Genomic DNA, 15215 nt, shown 5'->3' with positions numbered 1-15215 from the left:
TGACAAAAAGAATAGGTACATTTCATGACAATATTGAAATTGGAACTAACAGGAATAAATATTTACACAACATTACAAAAATATTAGAGACTAAATTTCAGCAATATAGGAAATACTGAGGTTCATGTACTAATAATCCATTTGGTAAAAAGTGGTTGTTTGTAGAGTCAGCACACTACTTTGTCTGTGATAGCTTTTAAATAAAGGCATTTTGAATGCACCCCATTTTACTTTCAGATTCACAAATGTCCCCTTGGGTTACTACCTCCAATTACTGTTTTTCAGTCCACATATGGTTTCAAAGCTCAATACATACCTTAATACATACCTTAACAATGTATTCAATATTCAGAAGGGAAACTATTAACATTCCCCTTCCAAATTCTGAATTGTTAAATGGGCTTAGTACATTTCAAAAAGGGGTTTAGCATTTGCAAACTCTGTGAATTACTGAACCAGTGGATTTTGTTAACAATAAAACATGAGGCCATTTTTCTCAATTCCCTCCAAATTAAGTTTGCTAATAATGTTAGTTGAATAATAACCGGTGCATGTACCTATTTAGTGTTAGTGTTGCTTCAGATCAAATAAAAACCATCACACATAACTCTTGCACAATACTTAAAGACAGAATTTCTGACATCCAGCGTTAATGTTTTGTTAGATATATTTGCAAATGTTGTCACTTGTTTCAGGAACAATGTGTGTCTTCTGGGTTTACTCTAAACCACTATAATAAACATATTCAATGCTTTGAGATTTGATCTGTTTGTACTGGTTTCTATTGCAGACAACAATCTAGATTTAGACCAAGAATCAATTCCACCCATGGCTTTTAAAATCTATTTATCAATGATCTCTATTAGTGTTATCGCAACTAAAACCGTAATAGAACTGATCTGAGAGATGGACCTTCAAGTATTATGCTCAGTCAATTTATTGAACAAACTATGGAGTTAAAATCTGAATAGATTAGATCCACAAGCATTGCCTGACCACTGTATTTTACATCAATAGATTACTTATCAGCACATTTTCTCTAAGTTCAATTCAGTCATCTTCTATTTTTTGCGGAGCTCGTGCTGGCTCTGTTAGAACTCTTTCAAAAATATGACATTTAAATGTCCCAAAAAATCAGGAATTCTAGTTTCAAGCCTGGTCAAACCTTAATGAATGCTACACCAAACGATGCCCTTCTGTTCCTACATTTTATTGTGCACCATGATTCAGAAATGGCATGTTTTTGCTTTTGGAGGTAAAATTCTAAACATATTTATTGTTGTTGCCATCTGAAACATAATCACAAATTGAGAAGATAACAACAAGTGGTCTTGTGATGCGTGCTGGAATGGGAAGTGTTTAATCAAAAAGTGGATGGAATTCAAGTTTAGGTGACAATTTTACAAAAGTGTATGGACTTTGTATATATTTCAAATTGTTGATCTCCAAAATGGCCTAAATCAATAAATTGAATTGAAATTCAAGTTTATCATTTGAATCCTATTGTTGGAAAAGATGTGATTTTGAACCCCATGAGGCGGTTCCTTTCCAGGAAGCATTCAGGTTGTAATCATGAGTCAATTAATGCTGAGGTTAACATATTCAAATTGAATTCTAATTACATATGAAATGTTCATTGTTCAATATATTTCTCTTAGTATTTTAATGTGAGGACTTTATTGCTAAAGCAAAATAATTCGTATTTGTTTTTCTATATGTAGGAAGCATTACATTAATGAAATCACTGTATCCCACCTTCTTTGTTTCCTTTCCTGTTCTTTATGAACGTTTCTATTGTTAAACTTTAAAAATTGCCCAAAATTAGGAATTGTGCTTTAGATAACTTTGCTGTGTTACAGTTTGTTGATTCTTATGTACTACTTTTGTCTCTTATGTGTATGGCAACTGATGTTTTGTTTTGCTTTAATAATCAGCTTATGTTTATTAGGTTTTATTATTCAATAAAATGTTTCAAACACAACAAATGGTAGTTGATATGTATTTACAACTGCAGCATTTTTATTGTATGGACACTTTCAAAGGGGCCAAAAATATGGTCTGTGGGATGACGGAGTACCACATTGGCATCAGCAGGGAGAGGTTTGGGCAGGTGATTGGGGAATATGTAAGGTTGGAAGTAGGGGGAACAAAGCATGTCCATTGTGTGGACTGTGACTCCTGGAGTTATTGTTAGGGATACCATGCTACCCTGTAAATGAATCCCCTAGTGATTATTATCAACAAACTTTATTCGGTTTTATAAAAGAAAAACATCTTCCAAGTTACAGATTGACAAATATATTTATGTCCAAGTTAATCAGAACACAAGATATAAATTAATGAATTACAGTACAGAAGTTAATCGCAGCCTGACCTGAACAGCGACCCGTAAAAAGTTAAGCGTATGCAAAACAGTGTCATTAGAAAGCAGTTGTAAAAAGTTAAGAGCTGGTCTCACCCACCTAACACCCGCTTTTTTGAGAATGGGAATAATAAATAACTTTCTAGGGATAGCAGAAAAACTACAAAACATTAAAAAAAAGTGCATCATGTCCTGAGGAGACTCACCGTTGCAGCCACAGGGCATGAGGCACTGGCCTCTGTGGGAGCCACGAGGGTGTGCCAAGAGGTAATGAAAGAGGTTGAGCCGAAACCGTTTCAATAGAAAACGATCATGGATGCTTTTAAGCCCTAGAAGATAAGGTTCGGTGGTTGGTAGAGTTTTTAACACAATGTACTTACTCACACTAGGCTTACACAGCTCATTTCCCTCTCTATCACAGCGGCTTATTCTTAAAAACACTCTTTGACCAGAGAAAGGTCCCTCTTACATCTGCGCTCAGGGTTAGCAAATAGTTCCTACCTACCCTGGAGAGGCCAACACTTATATACTGGAGCCATCGGATGCTTGAGACATGGTCAAGTGAAAGGCATTCCCGTAGGATGTCTTTGCTAAGTGTATTTTCTTAATTAGCCCAAATATTAAGCCACAAAGCCAGGGGACGGAAAACCAGTAAATCTGAGAGGAACGGGGTGCTTTGTGGGACAGAAAGGGCCCATCGCAGGAAAGAGTTTTCAGCACTTTGCATTGCCCCTACCCCAATGTGGCCCCATATCTCACACCCATAACTAACCTTTAAGATATATTTGTCTTCATATGTTTTCAAAGGAGCCTCTATTGGCTTCCCTCCCACTCTGCTGGTAAAGTTAAAAACAGCTGCAAAAGCTTTCACTAGATCTCCTTTCTTCCAAGTAAGCAAAGGGCACCAACTGAGGGAATCGTCAAACACAACTCCCAAATAGGAGAAAACATTTGTCTTCGGCATTGATGAAGTCAGAGTTTAAAAGTGAACTGCTTAGCTTTACGGCGTCCCACCTGCATAATGAACGACTTGGCATGATGAAACAAAAGGTCCAAGTCCTTCATAAAAAGGGCAAAAGAATTCAGAAGAAGTTGTAGGCCCCTAGCTGTCCTCGCCCATGGACTGCGTCGTCCGCGTATAGGAGGACTGGCAGGCTACGCTTGCCTACCTGGGGACAATCAGCATTTGTGGCCAAAAGGGTCTTCTCTAAGGAATTAATATATAGGTTAAAATGAAAGGGTGCTAAAATGCACCCCTGACACACCCCTCTCTTGATGTCAAGCTCTCTGGATACTTTCAGATCCTTTGAATAGCGGGCAACCACGGTTGAATCACGGTGAAGATCCCGCAGAAATAAAATGATGTTACTGTCAATGCCAATGGAGGACATCAACTGCTACATCTTGGACCTATTGACCCAGTGGAATGCTAGGGACAGGTCCATGAAGCCTAGGTATATGGGGCTGGAACGAGCCACAGTGTGTTTGTTCAGAACCATGTACAGGTTTAAACACTGTTCCACAGTGGAATAACCTGGGCGAAAGCCGTTTTGGATATCGGATAAAAAGTTGTTTTCATCAACCCAAGATACAATTATGTCAAGTACCATGCGGCCCACCACCTTCACCACAGAGTCCAGAAGAGAAAAAAACGGTCTATGCAGCATTCATAGAAGTTTCCACAGTGTTATGGCCTTACATTCCTCGACCGGGCAGCAAGAACTTTTAGGAGGGGATGGTGGCCTCTCAGCCGTAATTCATACTAATAATGGATTGAAACAGGGATGTCTGTAGGAGTCCACCATCTGTCATGTTTACTTTATGTAGATGATATTGTTATCTTGGATTTAATGCCTCAGGGTCCCAATTCCCTCCTGTTTTCTCTCTGTCAGTTTGCTGTTTCCCACTTTTCGAAAGTTTATATTTCCAAGAGTAAAGGTTTGATTTTTAAGGGAAATAAGTTTAGTAAACATTGCAGCTGTGATTGGTACCCTGGTAAAGAGTAGCTGGAAGCCTTCCCCCTACTTGGACGAAATATCGTCTGATACCCAGAATGAAAGTGAGCACATATTAAACAACTCCTCGTTGCGTAAGTGGGTTAGAGGCTTATTACAATGTCCATAGGTACTTTCTACATTTATCACCTGTATATCAAGCAATAGTCTCTTAGACTCTGCTGGACGCTATAGAATGCATAGATATTTCAAAATGCTACTTTTTAAATGAAATTGAATGACAATTTTAAGGAAAATATGTAATTTGAATACACTTTTGGCAGTACCAGCACTTAGACTAGAATTCAGGATAATGAATGATTTTGTGTAAGGCCTGGCAGCGGTAGTACGGTGGAGGCACCGGCTGCAGATGAACACACAATTAGATATCTTTCACTGTCACTTACAAAAAGTTTTGATATGAAAAAAGAAAAGTGTGCAGTCTATAGAAATTTTAAATATGCAATAAATATGTATGAGGTAAATCAGGAAACTCTTATCTCATGTTCAGTTTATCAGCTAAAACGTTTTTTAAAGGCATCCTTGGGTGCCCTTAGTTTAAGTTTGGATTCTTAATTTTCTACAAATAAGGGAACATTTGATGTAATAAATTCATCCTTTTCTGTGACAAAGCCTCAAAAATCTCTCTCTGGGAACCTTGATGACAAACTGGTCTCGGATGAAAGTTATGGATGGAATATGTGACTGCTGTAAGCTGGTATACAGGATAGCAACCATGTGCTCTTTGTTACCACTGCCTCGCGCTAACAGCGTCGTTTATTATTGAGACCTTTGTTTTTAAAATACAATATAAGCATAGTAGAAAAAGCTCCGAATCTGATATTTTTACCTGATAATGAACTGTTGTGTCAAAAAGTTTTGATATTTTTAAATGTTTTTAAATTAGTATTAAAATATTTTTTAAAACTATCTTGTGGACCTCCTCATTGATCTAAATCTTCAACTAAGATTAAAAGTGATGCAAAAGTGAGAATTTCTGTCAGTTTATCATGGATTTTCCGCTATGTTTTTGGATATCCTCTATGTTGAAATGTTCTGATTACTTCAATTTCTTGCTCAAAGTTTTCTGCATGAGCCATGGTTCTCTTCATTTTCAGAGTTGAGAGTATGGGTGAATAACTATCCCATGGGTCAATTGACTATTAACGCAGCCTGTTGTTCCTATCAGTGCGCGTTTAGTAAATAGCTCTGAGGCCACCTCTCAGCACCTTCAGTAGCTGCACTCACTCCTCAGGTCAGACACTCCTCCTGCAGGGACATGTCATCTCTAAGCAGGCAGACTGGCTACTATGAGCTCATGACAGCTGTGCAGCTCCTCACATCTGGGAGTCTGGAAACCGCAGTCAGGTGGACACCAGCCCTCGTCAGGAGGCCCCCAATCCTGTGACACAGAAAAAAGAGTCTGTTCACAACTATTAATTCACAAAACATGGTACGCTGCTATCACCGCTCTACATGCTAAAGGCGTGACAGAGATTGTAGTACACTGTCCAAGAAATGAGGACATGTCTCTCTCTCCTCTCTCTCTCTCTCTCTCTCCCTCTCTTTCTCTCTCTCTCTTTCTCCTCTCTCCCCTCCCTCTCTCTCTTTCACTCTCTCTCTCTCTCCTCTCTCTCTCTCTCTCTCTCTCTCTCTGTCTCTCTCTCTCTCTCCCTCCCTCTCTTTCTTTCTCTCTCTCTCTCTCTCTCTCTCTCCCTCCCTCTCTTTCTCTCTCTCTCTCTCTCTCTCTCTCACCCCCTCCCTCTCTTTCTTTCTCTCACTCTCTGTCTCTTTTTCTCTCCCTCCCTCTCTCTCTTTCTCTTACTCTCTCTCTCTCTCTCTCTCTCTCTCTCTCTCTCTCTCTCTCTCTCTCTCTCTCTCTCTCCCTCCCTCTCTTTCTTTCTCTCTCTCTCTCTCTCTCTCTCTCCCTCCCTCTCTTTCTCTCTCTCTCTCTCTCCCCCTCCCTCTCTTTCTTTCTCTCACTCTCTGTCTCTTTTTCTCCCCCTCCCTCTCTCTTTATCTTACTCTCTCTCTCTCTCTCCTCTCTCTCTCTCTCTTTCACTCTCTCTCCCCCCTCTCTCTCTTCTCTCTCTCTCTCTCTCTCTCTCTCTGTCTCTCATAACGTTGCACTGGGACAAAATAAAAAAACAGGATGCCAGATACTCGACACTTAGGCAGGGGAACACGACTGGAACCTCTTCAGCTCAACCCTGATACTAACCCTATGAAGCACCCGAAAACTTCAGAACTACTCACACAACTGGGACCCGCTGTTCACGCCACCATCTACAAAATGGTGGTGCTCAGGAAAACTAATCAGCAGCCCTCACAGCAAAAAGACCTCATCGAATCGCTAAAGGAAGCCCTGTCACCTCTGTCTCAAATTCAGTGTCCCTACATCATTAGGAATGTCATCAGTACACTTCCACTCTCTATGTCTATGTGGGGTTATTTATAAAGCACAGCTGATACTCCAAGGAGTGTCCTGGCGCTACTGCAGAAAGAATATCACCAGGAAAATATGAGGGAAAGACCTCGGGACTGGAAAAAAGTCAGGTCTTAAGTTTTTTTTGAAACACAGGCGTCGCCTTGATGCATCTGAGTGTCAGTGGACATTTTTTGCATTCGGGGGCCCAAGAAGGAGAGGGCTTTGCTCCCTGACCATGCCTTCCTGATCCGTGGAACTCTGGTGAGACAAAGATTTACAGAACAAAGGTTTCTCTGGGGGTGTGGAATTTAATTCTGTCCTGTAAATAGCCAAGGCACGCTCTGTGGAGGGCTTTCTGGGTAACAAGCAATGTCTTAAAAATAATCCACTTACTCACCGGGAGCCAGTGAAGACTCTTAAGAAGACATGATGCGTGGGAATTACTCGGAGCCTGAAAGTTGTTCCAGCCGCTGCATTCTAGACCAGCTACAGCCTATCAATAAGGTATTTGGGAAGACCTAAATAAAGTCTGTTCCCATAGTCTCATCAGGGCTTGAATCACTTGTTGTCTAGCCATAAAAGACAGAAACTTCTGAAGCAGTCAAAGTAGGCAAAACAAGTGCTCGCCACCGAATTACCTTTGGTGCGAAATAGAAGTTGTCCATCAAATTTGAAGCCCAAGTTTTTCAACACCCAATTTTGGGTTAGGGGGGAGGGGGGCATCCGATGGCCAAAAAGACTGATACAGTGCCTCAGGCCTCTAGACCAAAGACGCGGAGCTCTGTCTTCCCAGCGTTACAATTAAGTTGGTTCATGGACAGCCACCTAAACACCGCGGTGAGAGAGTTGTGAATTTTGTCGCCTGGTAAAGCTGCATTATTCTTCCAAGAGAACAGCAGTTGGGTGTCATTCGCATATGACACTGTTAGAACAACCTCAACTCCACCTTATGTGCGCATGGACAGGCCATGGGCTGCCATAACTGAACTCACAGGTTTCCATTACTCTGATTCACTCGTACACACAGTGCATGCCGCGTACTGGCTTCATATAAACTTAAACATTACGGGATTTTGTCTTAAGACAGACTTAAGTTAGGATTCTGTCTTAAGTCTGTCTTAAGACAAAATCCTAACTTCTGTGAATACCAAAAGTAGTAAGTTTAGGATTTTGTCTCAAGTTAGTTCTGCGAATCAGACCCAACATGATCTGTGACGTTAACACAAGGACCTGGTCTAGTGTGTCAAAGAGGAACTTTTTCATGAGTGGGCCAGTAGGCCTTCATTCCTTTGACCCAGATATGGAAGCAATGTAATCCTCTCACACATTAATAATTAACAAAAAAGCAATGATATTAAAAGATGACTCCTGCCTTCCAGGTTTTAAAACCTTTTCGAGGGACAGTCCCACAAAACGCTAATTCAGTGAACGGACCTTTGGAGTACTTGCCCCGTACTGAATTGTTACACCACTGGTTTTTACATTCTTATGTTAGATTTTGAAATATTCTCATTTTTGAAATCTTTTTATTGATTTCCTAGCGAAAAAATAAATATAATTGTGTACCACATAAATCCAGGCCAGGTGCTTCAAATGTCGCCTTTTCGATTAAAAAAAGTGTCTATCCCTGGTAGCTGCCACCCTGCACATTTCATTACTTAAATATCTATCAGACCATGCTGTTTTAATTTGCAACTTTTCATTTTTTTATAGAGAAGGAATCCGGCCTTCACATAGCTACACAACCAGTTTAAAGACATATACAACATACATTCATATAAAACACAATTTACATTTATATATACAAGAAAAACAAATTATATCAATGAAAAAGACTGTTACAATACTTTTCACAATACAACCACATAAACAACAAAACCAATGTAGAACAAAGATTACATTCTTTTTGGTGCACAAAAATTGAGCAATAGTTCTTTTTTTATTTGAACGCTGTTGTGTATTTGTCAGCTATCAATCCTATTCCTTTATTTTTATCCTTTATTTAAACCAGCGAAAACAATCGCTGAACCGACGCGTTTCAAGCCTCACTGTTGTCTCTGTAGGCTCTCATCAGGGCATCTTATTTTCCCACATTGGACTCATCTATAAACACAAAAATTGGAACACCTATCACTATTTTGCATTATTCTTTGCACTCTTTGCTATTACCTTCGGGGGATTAAACACATACCTGCCAATATGGTAAAGCTTTTTTTCTCTGCGTTAAAGATCCTTTGGTCCTCAAGTACAACCTATTTTAGATGGACCTGTAATGAATGAGATTTTATTTTATATGAGCGACCTATACATAATACTGTAAGTTTAAAGCAACCTTATTGTCATGCCAATTGAACATACTTGCACTCCTGATTGTTCGATAGGAATTATAATTTCGAATTTATAGGCACCATGATCCTAGAGCCGCCTGGTCCAAGTCAGTGTACTATCAATATTTGCACGTGGGACAAACTTGGCAGGTTTGCTGGATTACCAGAGAATATCGTCGACGATTCAACCCTTTTATGAGTGCAAATCTTAATCATCACGTCGGGTCTTCATCAGGACTGGGCCTGAATAACAGCCTGTGTAATAAAGAATATGTGTTGGTGTCAAGTGATAAAAATTAATAAAAATTGGACAAGGAGATTACTCCGTGAGTGGCTCACCTGTGGTGACAACAAGTAGTAGCCTCAATATTTCTTATCAGAATAGTACCTTCCTAAGACAGAGCTCAAGAAGGCATACTGGGCTTGGGTCAGTAGTAAAGGTTTTCTGGATCCCAAATTAGGCAGGATGACTGAGGAGTTCTTGCAACATAAGCACCTCACACGATATGAACCATACCTTGATATCATACAGAAACCTTTTGATAGGGCCCTGTTTTTTGAGTTCAGGGTAGGATCACTGCCTATTCGCGAATTGACTGCGCATTGGAAGCCTCCGTACCAAACATCATCTTTATGCCTGAATTGTGAGGCCAAACCTGAGTCAATTGCGCATGTCTTTTTTGCTTTCCCAGCTTACAAATTGCCAAGGGAACATTGGCGTAAACCACATTGCAGAGATCTGGGTACCCGCAGCCATTCTGCGGCGTTGTGCATTTTTAGGTCTGATGCGCGAGCACTGTATGCGTGTGGTCTGGCCAAATTCCTGAGATGGGCATGGAACATCAGATCGAGAGCTTTGAGTGCAATTTCCTAAAGCGTCTCTTCCTCCTTTTCTCTCTTAGTGGCTGTGTCTCTCTTTTAATCCCCAAAATGCCCCCCTTCATTGATTAACTAGTCCCCATTAGCAATGATGAATTATAGGGTATGTGGGGGACAATTAATATTTGTTAAAATGCTTTTTGTTTTTAATAATCAAGAACTGTCATAATGTATCTTGCTTTTAAACTGGAGAGTTTTTTTATTATATTTTTAATCGTGTTCAACTGCTTTTAAGATATGTTTTTATCTAAATAAAGCTATTTATTACTACTAGTGCCTTCAATTAGGTGTTGAATAAACCACTAAAGAAATTGCCTAAATGTGGAAGGAAGAAATGGGAGAAAGTCTATCAGTCCTATGCAGATTTACATACATGGATTGAAAGCTTGATCCAGCAAAGAAACTGGGAAACAATCTACCAGGGAGTATAAAGCTAGCTCATAGAGTAGCTCTAGGATGAATCAGTGATTTCCAGAGATCCAGTTAGGATTCTCTGTGGGAAAACCGATAGGTAATCAAAACTCAAAGCTTCACTGGTCATAAGTAGTTGAGCACATGTATATTAAAATGTGCATGTTTTTAAAAATAAAATGGGGGTGCTGTGATAAATAAGTTTAAAAAGGTGGATGGATACCCAGAAAGTCCAGCCTAACAAGCAGGCGTGGTACCTATGGACCGTATTTAAAATTCTGGTTAAACCATTCGTGAGAATCAAGCTTAAGTCAAAAGATGCCAGTAACCAAGCTAATAGACATACTCTCCAAATATCCTGTGATATTATGTGATATTATTATCTAGAAAAGTGCATATATACAAAATGTTTTAGAATAAAATGCCCCGATACTCAAGCCAAAAATGTGGGCCTAGTTGATATAGGGCTCAAGTCCAAACGTGGGGGTAAATACGCTAATGGACATCGTGATTGTGATTAAAAGAAGACCGTCCCTTTAGAACAGGGTACGGCTCGTTAACTCACCTGTAAGGGAGAGAACAAATCCAATCGCCTTCAATGCGGGATCAGTCAATGGAAAGCCATCCAAGCGGGGGAGACATTATAAGGAACTGGAAAGAGTCCGCGTGCATGTTTCAGCGTCAGCATCCGTTGCTATGGAAACAAAGCTGACGGCAACGGAACGGACAAAATATACGCTCAGAAGAGTTGTCTACAAGAGCGATTCGCGGCAAGGGCTATAGAAAATAGTAACTAGTCAGAACCCTGTATAATTCGAAAAACGTCAAGCCCGAAAGGGTCAAGGACTCGAGGCTGCAAAGAGTTTGTTTGAAAGAGATGTATCTTAGCGCATAAAAATAACAGATTCATGTAAACATCCAATAGATCATGATACACCGAACCTGATGTGGGTAATAGAAAGTGAAGAAACTAAATTATACCATCATCACACATTTCAAAAAATGTAAACCATATATAAAACTTATTCATAAAACATGTCATACAGGTTGTGTCACTTGTAGAGGAACACTGCAATGCCCTGCTTGGCAATGTATAGTGAAATGGGAACATGTCCATAGGTCGGCTTAGTTTCCATAGCAACTTTGCTGCCTCATTCTCTGCTAGAATAAAGAATTACCAGGCTCCACGGAGCGAGCTGAAGGCTTTGCTGAATGTTCTGAATGAAATGTATTTTTTCAAGGCTGAGTTTAGTTGTCTGAGACTGAATAGCATACCATATAACAGTTTTGTCCTCATGTACTGGACGCTGTGAACACAGAATCCCATGTCGTTCAATAGTCAGAAAGTCCTCAAACATATTTTATTAGAAACGTTTCCCTTAGCTTGAGTCCTATTGGTCCTGAGAATCCTATACTAATGTAGTGAATGCATGAATGTTTGTTTAAAATCCGATACATGTGTGTGATTTTACGATTTTAAGAGGAGTCCTGTCCCCACTCGTAGAAGGTGAATCTCTGTCAGTTCTGTCTCCATCTCCTAAGTTCATAATTCTCTGTATTTCTGACTTAGCACTTAGTCTGAATATCTATTTGATTAACTTAAATTTGTGCCTACAAACTTTGAATATTTTCAAAGTAAATCTTTAAAACGTAAGACTGTTGTGTCTGTCATTCTTAAAGATTCCAATGTGACCAAGAGCCAATGTTCTACTAAATTTTCATTACAGGAGAGATGGGTGCATCAGGGGGCACCAAATTCCGTAGAGGGACGTCACCGCACCTGGTCCGAGAAAATCAACATATGCAGCGGAGAAGAGAAAGATGTGGACTTGCGTGCTGTCTATTGGTGTCAGGAAGACACCATTGCTGGTTGTACAGCTATCCCTTAAGTACTCTGTGGATCACTACCTTCCTTGGCCAAAGAGAATTTGAACCTGGAACAGCAGGTATTTCCTTCTTAAACTTTCTTGGACATAGAGAAGTTGAATATGGAGCAGCAAGTGAGTCAGCAGCTCGTACTTTTGTACAGTCAACGCATGCAAGGAATATGGATTCTCTGCCTGCACTCTCAGAACTAATTTGGGTTGGTTCTTCATTCATGTATCTTCTCCTGGACATCTTCCAAATGGATCCTTTTATCCACAAATCAATGAAAGGAAATAAAATGATCCTTTCTGTAGATTGCTGCTGTACACAGCAGGGTAATTTCCGATGTGGAGCACCCACAACAGAGGAACAGAGAGGTTTAAGCTTTCGTACCAAGCTATCAACTGCCACACAGAACAGAGATCAGGAAACAGAGAAGAGGTTGAACTCACAGAAATGATTCTACATTCTGAACAACAGAGAATACAGCCCCACTCTTCATCCTACCATATGCAAAATTGTAGTGCTCAGGAAGACTAATCAAAAGATGCACAAATGATGGACGGAGTGTGGAACAAATCAAACATCATCCCGAGTCAAGATATCTGGGTTAAATCAATGGAAAGCTTCAATTCAGTGGCACAGTGAGCCCGGGACTCCTGTCTGGCCATACCCGGAGCACTTAGGGCAAAAATAGCAAAAGACCCACAAATGATGGACGGTATGAATCAAACATTCACCCCCAGTCAAGAGATCTGGGTTCAATCCATCGTTCTTGAGCTCACCATGCCATCCAAGATTAGACCCAGCTATATGCAAATTAGTCTTGACCCTGCTCCTCATGGGAATAGCCTATCCTGAACTGCCAAGCCAGGTCCTCCCTGGACTAGAAACAAACATCCTGGGACCGGTTTTGGGGTATCACCCATCATCAGCCAGGCTACTTTGAACACAGCTATATGCTAATTAGCTTTGATGCTGCTCCTCATGGGAACAGTCCAGCCCGAACTAAGGCAGGTCTCCTTGACAAAAACACGTACTGGATTTGTCAGCACATGGACATAGTGCTGGGGCTTTAGACAAACTCTGCAAACAGTGTCATCGGGTTCACCCACCCGATGTTTGGTTGTATACACTTCTGTTTACTAAACACTCGAAACCTAACTTGGGTCATATCTTGACTGCCCAACTTGCTAGAACTGTTTAATGTTAGTTCTGATTTTACCAGCCCCACCTATATGTAAATATGTATTGTTTTTAAAAGTAACAGCTCTACCAGAGCATGAAGCATGCTGTGTAAAGTTTACTCTGTCGTACGTATGGTTAACAGATGGTTCCATGTCACAGGGACACCACTTTCCCATTCCTGAACTTTACTTTTACATACTATTGTGATCAGGTGTGTTGGTCCATTTGGTTCAAGACTACAACTCACAGAATGCGTTGATATGTTCAAACAAAATCCAGAAATGGAAAAGCTGTTTACCAGAGATATGGGGTCATCTTGTTACTCGATTCATACCTTATGTTGACCTCCAAACACCTACTCCTGTAGAAAGCCTAAAGGAGGTTCTACCAAAAGAACCAGTGGAAACCAAGTTGCTTGAAGGATGGTTGGTTTCCTAGTGTCAGCTCTAACTGCAGTGGTTTAGGGAAAGTGACACTTCCCCCTTCAAGAGTTTGACACCAACCTCTGTACTAGTGATATGTGTACTGTCAATAAATCATTGTAAGAGGGCCAAGGATCATAAGCACTCAACACACATGCTCTTCCAGAACAAGGGCTGCCTGTCTCCTACGAACACTAAGCATTTCTGGACAAGAACCGGTGAAGTTTCTGCCCACACATGGGATCGAACTAGCCTTTGTGGATCAGCCACGCTGGGCCTGCGATCGGGGTCAATCAGCAGCCCTAGTTTTGTTGCATTTGCCTGAAGTGGTCACCCACCCGTCTTCTACAGGTGTTGCTGAAAAGGGTTGTAGAAAGTTGGACTTGACAGAGGGAGTGTCTGTTGTTCACTTACTGCTGTAGAGTCTGGAATAAGTTGGGTTTGTGAGAGAGTGCTCAGTGTTCACTCGCCAGCCGTCTGCAGGCCCTGCTGGAGAGAGTCTGGAATAGGTTGGGTTTGTGAGAGAGTGCTTAGTGTTCACTCCCCAGCCGTCTGCAGGTCCTGCTGGAGAGAGTCTAGAATAGGTTGGGTTTGTGAGAGAGTGCTTAGTGTTCACTCCCCAGCCGTCTGCAGGTCCTGCTGGAGAGAGTCTAGAATAGGTTGGGTTTGTGAGACAGTGCTTAGTGTTCACTCACCAGCCGTCTGCAGGTTCTGCTTGAGAGAATCTAGAATAGGTTGGGCTTGTGAGAGAGTGCTTAGTGTTCACTCGCCGGCCGTCTGCAGGTCCTGCTGGAGAGAGTCTAGAATAGGTTGGGTCTGTGAGAGAGTGCTTAGTATTCACTCGCCACCCGTCTGCAGGTCCTGCTGGAGAGAGTTAAGAATAGGTTGGGTTTGACAGGGAGAGAGTCACGGTATGGCTGACCTTTTCCATGGAAGGGGCACTGGTAGCAGATAAATGTACACACTCTTGCCAGTAGTACTAACCGTGTTGATCAGGGCTTTGCCCTCAGCATTCCTTTGTAAAGTTTACATGGTTCTATTACTTTTATGTTTTACATCACAAACCTTGATTTACAAACCTGTGCTGAATATACCTAGCTGGCAGCGCATCAGGAAATAGTAGGAGGGGGCCTGATCCAGTCACTTATTGCAATCAGTGAGGATCCATCGGCTTTGAGTCTCTGTGCCCTCCCCTTTATGATTTGATTAACCAACAGTGTTACATCAGGCCCCTCACACCTCTCTGATGAGGAACACCCTAGACCGGGGTCTTAAAATGTTTTAATGCCACCCCCCCAACCCCCTGCCAGGAGAAGCGGATGCGACTAAGTCGTGTTC

At 41.1% G+C, this 15215-nt stretch overlaps 2 protein-coding genes across 2 annotated transcripts in view; one reads left to right on the top strand and one right to left on the bottom strand.

The window, feature by feature from the left end:
• LOC144805923 (uncharacterized) overlaps positions 1–15215 on the bottom strand; it is a 214915-nt gene that overhangs the window by 178594 nt on the left and 21106 nt on the right. The window lies entirely within an intron of this gene.
• The window catches only part of LOC144805931 (uncharacterized), a 32368-nt gene that overhangs the window by 17065 nt on the left and 88 nt on the right, over positions 1–15215 (top strand). The window lies entirely within an intron of this gene.

This window comes from Lissotriton helveticus (assembly GCF_964261635.1).
Source record: "Lissotriton helveticus chromosome 1_1 unlocalized genomic scaffold, aLisHel1.1 SUPER_1_unloc_33, whole genome shotgun sequence".
Lineage (NCBI taxonomy): Eukaryota > Metazoa > Chordata > Amphibia > Caudata > Salamandridae > Lissotriton > Lissotriton helveticus.
This window is presented reverse-complemented; position numbering and strand designations above follow the sequence as displayed.